Source organism: Patiria miniata, unplaced genomic scaffold (assembly GCF_015706575.1).
Source record: "Patiria miniata isolate m_02_andy unplaced genomic scaffold, ASM1570657v1 HiC_scaffold_1, whole genome shotgun sequence".
Lineage (NCBI taxonomy): Eukaryota > Metazoa > Echinodermata > Asteroidea > Valvatida > Asterinidae > Patiria > Patiria miniata.
In genome coordinates, this window is record NW_024037047.1 from 27,837,979 (window position 1) to 27,844,608 (window position 6,630).

Genomic DNA, 6,630 nt, shown 5'->3' on the forward strand with positions numbered 1-6,630 from the left:
AATTACATTGAGCTATTAGCAGATACCCTTCAAGATATTCTTGGCTGGTTCATGTTCAGATTCCGAGGAAGTGCAGTTGAACCCTTTATGATATCTTTCACGTTGCCTCTTGCATTTTCTTTGCTCTCCTTAACTTCAACAAAGCCTCTGATACAAAATCTGGACAGGGTAAGACTTGCTTTGATGATGTCTACAATCATATATCTCTTGTTCTTTGAGCAGACAAGACTGCTCTTGCCAGTCTATTCTAATGATACATCCTTTCCTATGAACACAACACCAAATTAATATACGACATATATCACCATATAGGGTACGGCTTGCCAAGGGGCAGTCAACCAGTTGGTGCTGGATTTTTAATTGTTTAATTACAAACAATAGACTAATTATACAAATTCCATGTAATTGAATTTTTTAAACACTGTTACAAACTCCCGAAGAAACCCACTGGATTAAAAACCAGAGATAAAACTCAATGAGCAAAAACTCTGGAAAACCTTGTGGTTGCCAGCAAAACAAAACATTTCGCACGTTTACACAAAGCTATTTTTAAAGCTGATCCATTCTCAGTTTGTCCTTAACTGAACTGAAGTCGCAAGCTAGAATGATCCCACCACACCTTCGCCTCGTACGTTCTACGTACGTTCTATGTTAAACGCACGTTCTTTCCTATGCAAATTTGACACACCCTTTCTACCCTTATGTAACTCCGCCTCCCAGAATTCATTCCTCAACCGATTAGACACATTTGCCTGCTATACAACTGTAACGCAGGCAAAGATAATTCTTATTCTGGAATTAATCGTGACAGGGCCAACACATGTATCCCCACAGGAAACAAAAGGGGACGCTGCATCATTATGCCAACAATGCTGTGTTATTTTGATAAGTTTTCACCAATTTTGTATTGTGTGCAGAATGCTTATTTTTGCTCTGCACTGCCAGTATTTTTTTTTGCAGAACCTGAAAATATAGGCCTAATCCTTTGAAATAATTACTTTCTTGTATAGCAACATGAGAACTACGTGTGTAGCCCTCTTAAGCAGGGACACTATATTGTAGTTGCAGCCCATGAGGTCTTGGTGAAGTTTACAATGTATTTTGCTGACAAACACCAATGAGGAACAGGGTGATGATACCATGTCACGTAGATACCCTGAATAACTGGATAACTTGCAGATGGGGTGTAGTGAGCTTGTCATAATTGCCTGTCAATACAGCTAGGCATGATATGATGATTTTAGGTTGATCTGTTTTGACTCTGCATGAATGCCAGAGAGTAGCACATCAGTGGAGCTTGAAAAGATCAAGACGATCAGAATACAAAAACCAAATATTGGACAAGTTCAGTTCTATGTACACGTTATTATGTGCAATATAATTTGCAAGTCAAATTCTTCCACTTGCAGTATTTACAATTATTATTAAGTCATAAAAAGATCTGTTGTCAAACTTTATACATATGTACGTCAACTTATGCAGTGCTCCGAATCACTAGGAAGGTGGAAAACAATAAAGGTATATCGCAAAATAAACGCGGTATATTTCTAAGTTATGAACTCTTAATTCAACAATTCAAAAAGAAGAATTGTGAAATGAAATAAATCACTGGTTTTAGTTTCTGATTATGCGCAACTTAAAGTAGAACGCAATAGGCTTGGTACTTTTCATTTGCTTTTCCCACTAGTATAAAAAGACATTACTGTAACTATCAGTTTAAAAATATCAGCAACAACTTCAAATCTCAATTCTCAACAAAAGTGGGGATAATGTACACCCCTGCTTAGCACCTTTGAAAATTGAAAGGGGTCGGACATAAAACCATTAATTAAAACCCTTAATATAATGAATAAAAACAGGGCCGAAACAGGTTCCAAAGCTTTAAAATGAAAATTCTAATTAACCCTTCAAAAGTTTTTTATTGATAAGGCATATCAATTTGTTTATGGCCGAAACCGCACTCCTATTTATCTTATTTGATTCAACTCGATTTTGCGCATTGCTCAATTTTAACAAAATGTAAGACAAATGCGCGCACGCGTGTGTGTGGAAGTGAATGTACTTTGTGCGCTATATCTTTGGACCTGATTATCGAATAGCACGCACGCACACACAAAATGCAATGCCCATGGCGTATGTGAGCGGGGTTATGATTGGCGATCATCTTCTTCAATCCTAAAAGTACAGGTCTTAACAAGGTCTAATCAGAATACATAGTTAGTTAGACCAGAACCTTCCCTAACAATGCTTTTTTTAAGAAGGCCATACGGTGGCGCTGTTTGTATTTACGGCGAGTTGAAATGGTGCAGGTTTTACTGAAAACTATGATTTACACATAATCGTGTTAAATTCTGCTAAAACAACAATATAAATCCTGAAAAGTACAGGCTTTCCTGTTAATATAAATTCAATATTTCTTATCAGTATGATGTAGAATATTATTGTCTGTCTTGTATTCTTTTAAGAAGTGAAAGCGTTGTTCCGTTTTTCAATGGTGTACAAAAAGAGACATCGAGGCACAGTTTTTGATGGCAACTCCCATAGCGGAAAATCAGGGACTGTGTGGGCGCTTGAAAAGGAGCGCTAACAAATTGATATGAAATGACCAAGGAATTAATACCCTTTGAACTTATCCGCTCCGTTCACAAGTACCCCCTCACCGGCAAAGGAAGTACAGTTGGGGGTGCGCGGCCACTGCGTGTACATAGAACAAATCCCCTGGTGTACGCGTGTCACACACAAGGAACGGTGCGCGTCAACCAGCGAAATGTACCGCCCATGGGACGTCGTTGCTAGGTAAAAGGGCGCCCTCTTTTGGTAGCGCATGGAGCTCATATAGTCAACCAAATCTGGCGTTATTGTGAATACTTCTGCCTTTTGATCCTGCAGGTCTGGAAAGGATTAATATTAAACAAAAGGGATAACTTTGCCCAGACGAAGGTAAATAGCTTTAGAGACAATCTTGTAATCTACGTTGAGTAACCAAATTAGTCTTTTTTTCTGAGGATTCAGCTGATCTCCAGCTTTTTCAAGCAAAGTTATCATACTTCTGTGTTTGAAAGTTGGCGAGATGTTATCGTCAAAAGATCTATGATACACTTTCAGAAGATCTAGTCTGAGCATAAAAGATCCCAAAATTGAACGTAGAATTCTTTGGGCAAGTCATCATCTCCCGGCGTTTTATTAGTCTGCATACTTCATAAGTGGGAGAATCATGGCAGTAGAGTTACTTATGTTTGCCCCTGAAACTAGGAATTATGTTTTCATAATTAAGAAAGAAGAAATAATTGTCTCGAAAGATGGGGGGGGGGGGGGGGGGGGCTCGTGCCATATTTTCTATGGGGAGCGCTGATAAAATCCTACAATCAGGCACACTATACATGTTGTAGGCCTATTAACTAAAAGTGTACAAATGCACCCTTCTCATTTAGGGGGAGACCGTTCCCCTGTACATCAAATTCTTACACTTTGCTAGTGCTTTTTTTTTTTGTATGGAATTTGGGGGGGGGGCTTGCCAAATTTTTGCCCCCCCCCCCCGGTAGAACCGCCACTGCTTTCATTTATGTTTGCTGTAAATTAAAATTTTAATTAATACTGAATTTGTATAGATCTATGATTTCATTCTATTACTTGTCAAGTGCCCAGAGTGAAACACCAGAGGTAAAACTCTATGAGGTAAAAACTCTGGAAAACCTTGTGGCCGATCCCTTATACATTAACTTTAATACTTACATACTCCGAGTTTCTCCTCTTCTTTTAAATTAAAATATACGATGTATTGTGGTCATTATGAAAATTACTGACCTAGCGACGTGGTGAACACAGGCTAGAATGGCCATACTACAGCCACACACGCCCTTAATTTACTCGATTACGTCCTCAATGACATTCTATTCAAATTTAACCTATTCTTTATCATGATCACTCAAGGGAATGTACATGTACATCATTGGCATTTGCATTAATTTTCAGAAATGAACTACTTGAGGGGTTAGTATAATATATATATCAAATTATTGTTACACTGACATGTCTGAAGTTTTGTGTTGGAAATTGCTGGAAAAACTAAGAAAAACAAAAATGTTTGAGTATTCTGGTTCCCTGACTCCACTGAAGATTAAATGGATTAATTTATAGATGCCGGAAAATTGTACGATTAGGGAACCAGTCTAGCTGGCCTGCACCTATTCAGAACATGCAACCAATAGCAAACAAAATTTGGACTGAAAAAAAAATTGTACATTTGGAGCAGTAGTTGAAAAACAGTTAGGTTTTTCCAACGGTGGTCAGCCGACCACCGTTGGAAATGTATACAAAATTACCATTTTCTTGAAAGTGACTTCACACCAGGTGCCATAATTTTACAGGATGCTTTAGACTGTCATTTACCAACATCCTGTTGTGTATTTCGTAAAAACTTGGTAGTTTTGTTTTTCGATGTTTGCAAATGTTGTATTTTCCCTTTAATTTACTCAATTACGTCCTCAATGACATTCTATTCAAATTTAACCTATTCTTTATCATGATCACTCAAGCATCAAGCTTGTAAGTAACATACGAACACATTTTCATGCTACTTCGCTTCGCTCATACGCATGAAAAACAGTTAGGTTTTACAGAACGTTATAAAGGAAAAGGAGGACACAATTTGTTCATATTCAGAATTTTATTATTATACATGATGGGTGCTGGCCTGCACACAGGCATGCAGGCTGAAATAACAAAGTATGCAAGGGGGAGAGATAATAGGGTCAATACATGTACCTCAAAAAAGGCGACGATCAGCAGCATCTTAACCGACTGGGCCATGCTGGTAGTCTCGCTTTCTTCTTTTTCGGGCTTCAGTGTCCTTAAAAACTTCTTTCTCCGCTGTTATATGATTTTCTGTTGATCTGGAGACAAGTTGCCTGTTCCTTTTTTTTTGTCCATATACGAGACGGTCATCCACCCTGCCTTGCTCGAGTTGGCGATCTTAATCTTGTTCTTGTGTTCTGCCAGCAGCTGGCTTGGTCTGTATCGCCTTTAACGATAATTGCCGTCTTGATGTCGCCAAGGGCAATTTGAAGTTTCCCACAAAACTCAAATCGGGCCAAGTTGCCTGGTTTTGTTAACTCTTTGGAGTCCAGTTTATTCTTGAGTTCCCGAATGGAGGTGGAGTCCTCTTTCGGTGCAGAGATAGCGTTAAACTTCTTGTCAAAGTAATCTTTACATTTGTCGAACATAAACGCCGACGGATCAGGATTCGTGGAGTGGTCTGCCTCTGTCGACATTACGCAAACTAAGCCAAACTATGTAAGTAAATACCGTAAGCAATGGAAGACGAATAAGGGTTGGATATACGGCGTGAGTGCCAGAACCTGAAGTGACTATTCTACACAATGAATAGCATGCGTGACCTGTCTGGCAATCCGACTGGTCAATGGTGGACTTAACTTCGGTCGGCCGAGGATGTCTGTCTCACTGCGGAGTTTGTCACACCAGACGTTACACCCAAAAACCCTGGTTTAAAATTAAGTACAAATTGTCACCAGTAATGCATCTCCTACACAAGATTATTACATGCATCGTCCATAGCAGCTCAATATCATTTAACATACCATAAAATGCAAGGTACATTTTATACACAAAAACCCAAACAACTAGTTATTGCCAAGGCACATTTACAATGTTTTACAACAGTTATACAATATCAATTTGCACTTTGAAATGTTACTTTGGAATCTGCAAAGCAATAATAGTACTTACAGGTTATGGCAAATAACCTGGTCTGTGTTTTATTGACGGTGACGAGGAGACGAGGACGGCCGCAGCCTACCAACTCTGTGGGACTCATTCCCAACAGTGCAAACAAATTGCACACTCGGCTTATTAAGAACGTACAACTCCCCAATGTGGGTACAAACTAACAAGCATATAAATTGCTTTCTTATAATGCATGTCTCCTCCAATGATCCCCCATTACATTTTAACTGCCACCATTTTCATCCCCAACACTACGCCTATTTTACCCGATCTATGCAGCGGGTAAACCCCGGCTTGTAATATATCCATGTAGTGCCATCAGCGTAGCAAGGGGGGGGGGAGGTAATTTTACCCCAATATTTGTGTCAAGACTGCCCTTTTCCATTCAAAGGCTTTTCACCAGTGCTTACCCACTTCCTCATTTTGTTTTAAAGAGTGTCCTTTTTTGCAAAGTGCCCTTTTTTCGAACAAATGCCCTTTTGAAAAAGATGTCGTGCCCTTGTCCATGTGCCTGCGGCCATTCGGGTGCCTTTTTTTTACTTCACGCATGTTATTGTCCTGAAAGGACCATATATTGTCCGTTAGTGTGCATAATATGGATTAATGTCCGGAAAAAAAAACATTGTTACATTTCAGCACGATTTGCAAGTGCCCTTTTCAAGAAAATTTTGACTCTCGACTACCACCATTTCACACCGTACACTAGTTTCGAAATTAACTATCAAGTTTAAGTTGACCTCAAAATTAATAAAATTTTGTAACCTAAAAAATACGCTGTGGGATTTGAACCTGCAACCTTCCGATTCAGAGTAGCAGTCCACACCTCTCGACTACCACCATTTCACACCGTACACTAGTTTCGAAATAAACTATAAAATTTAAGTTGAC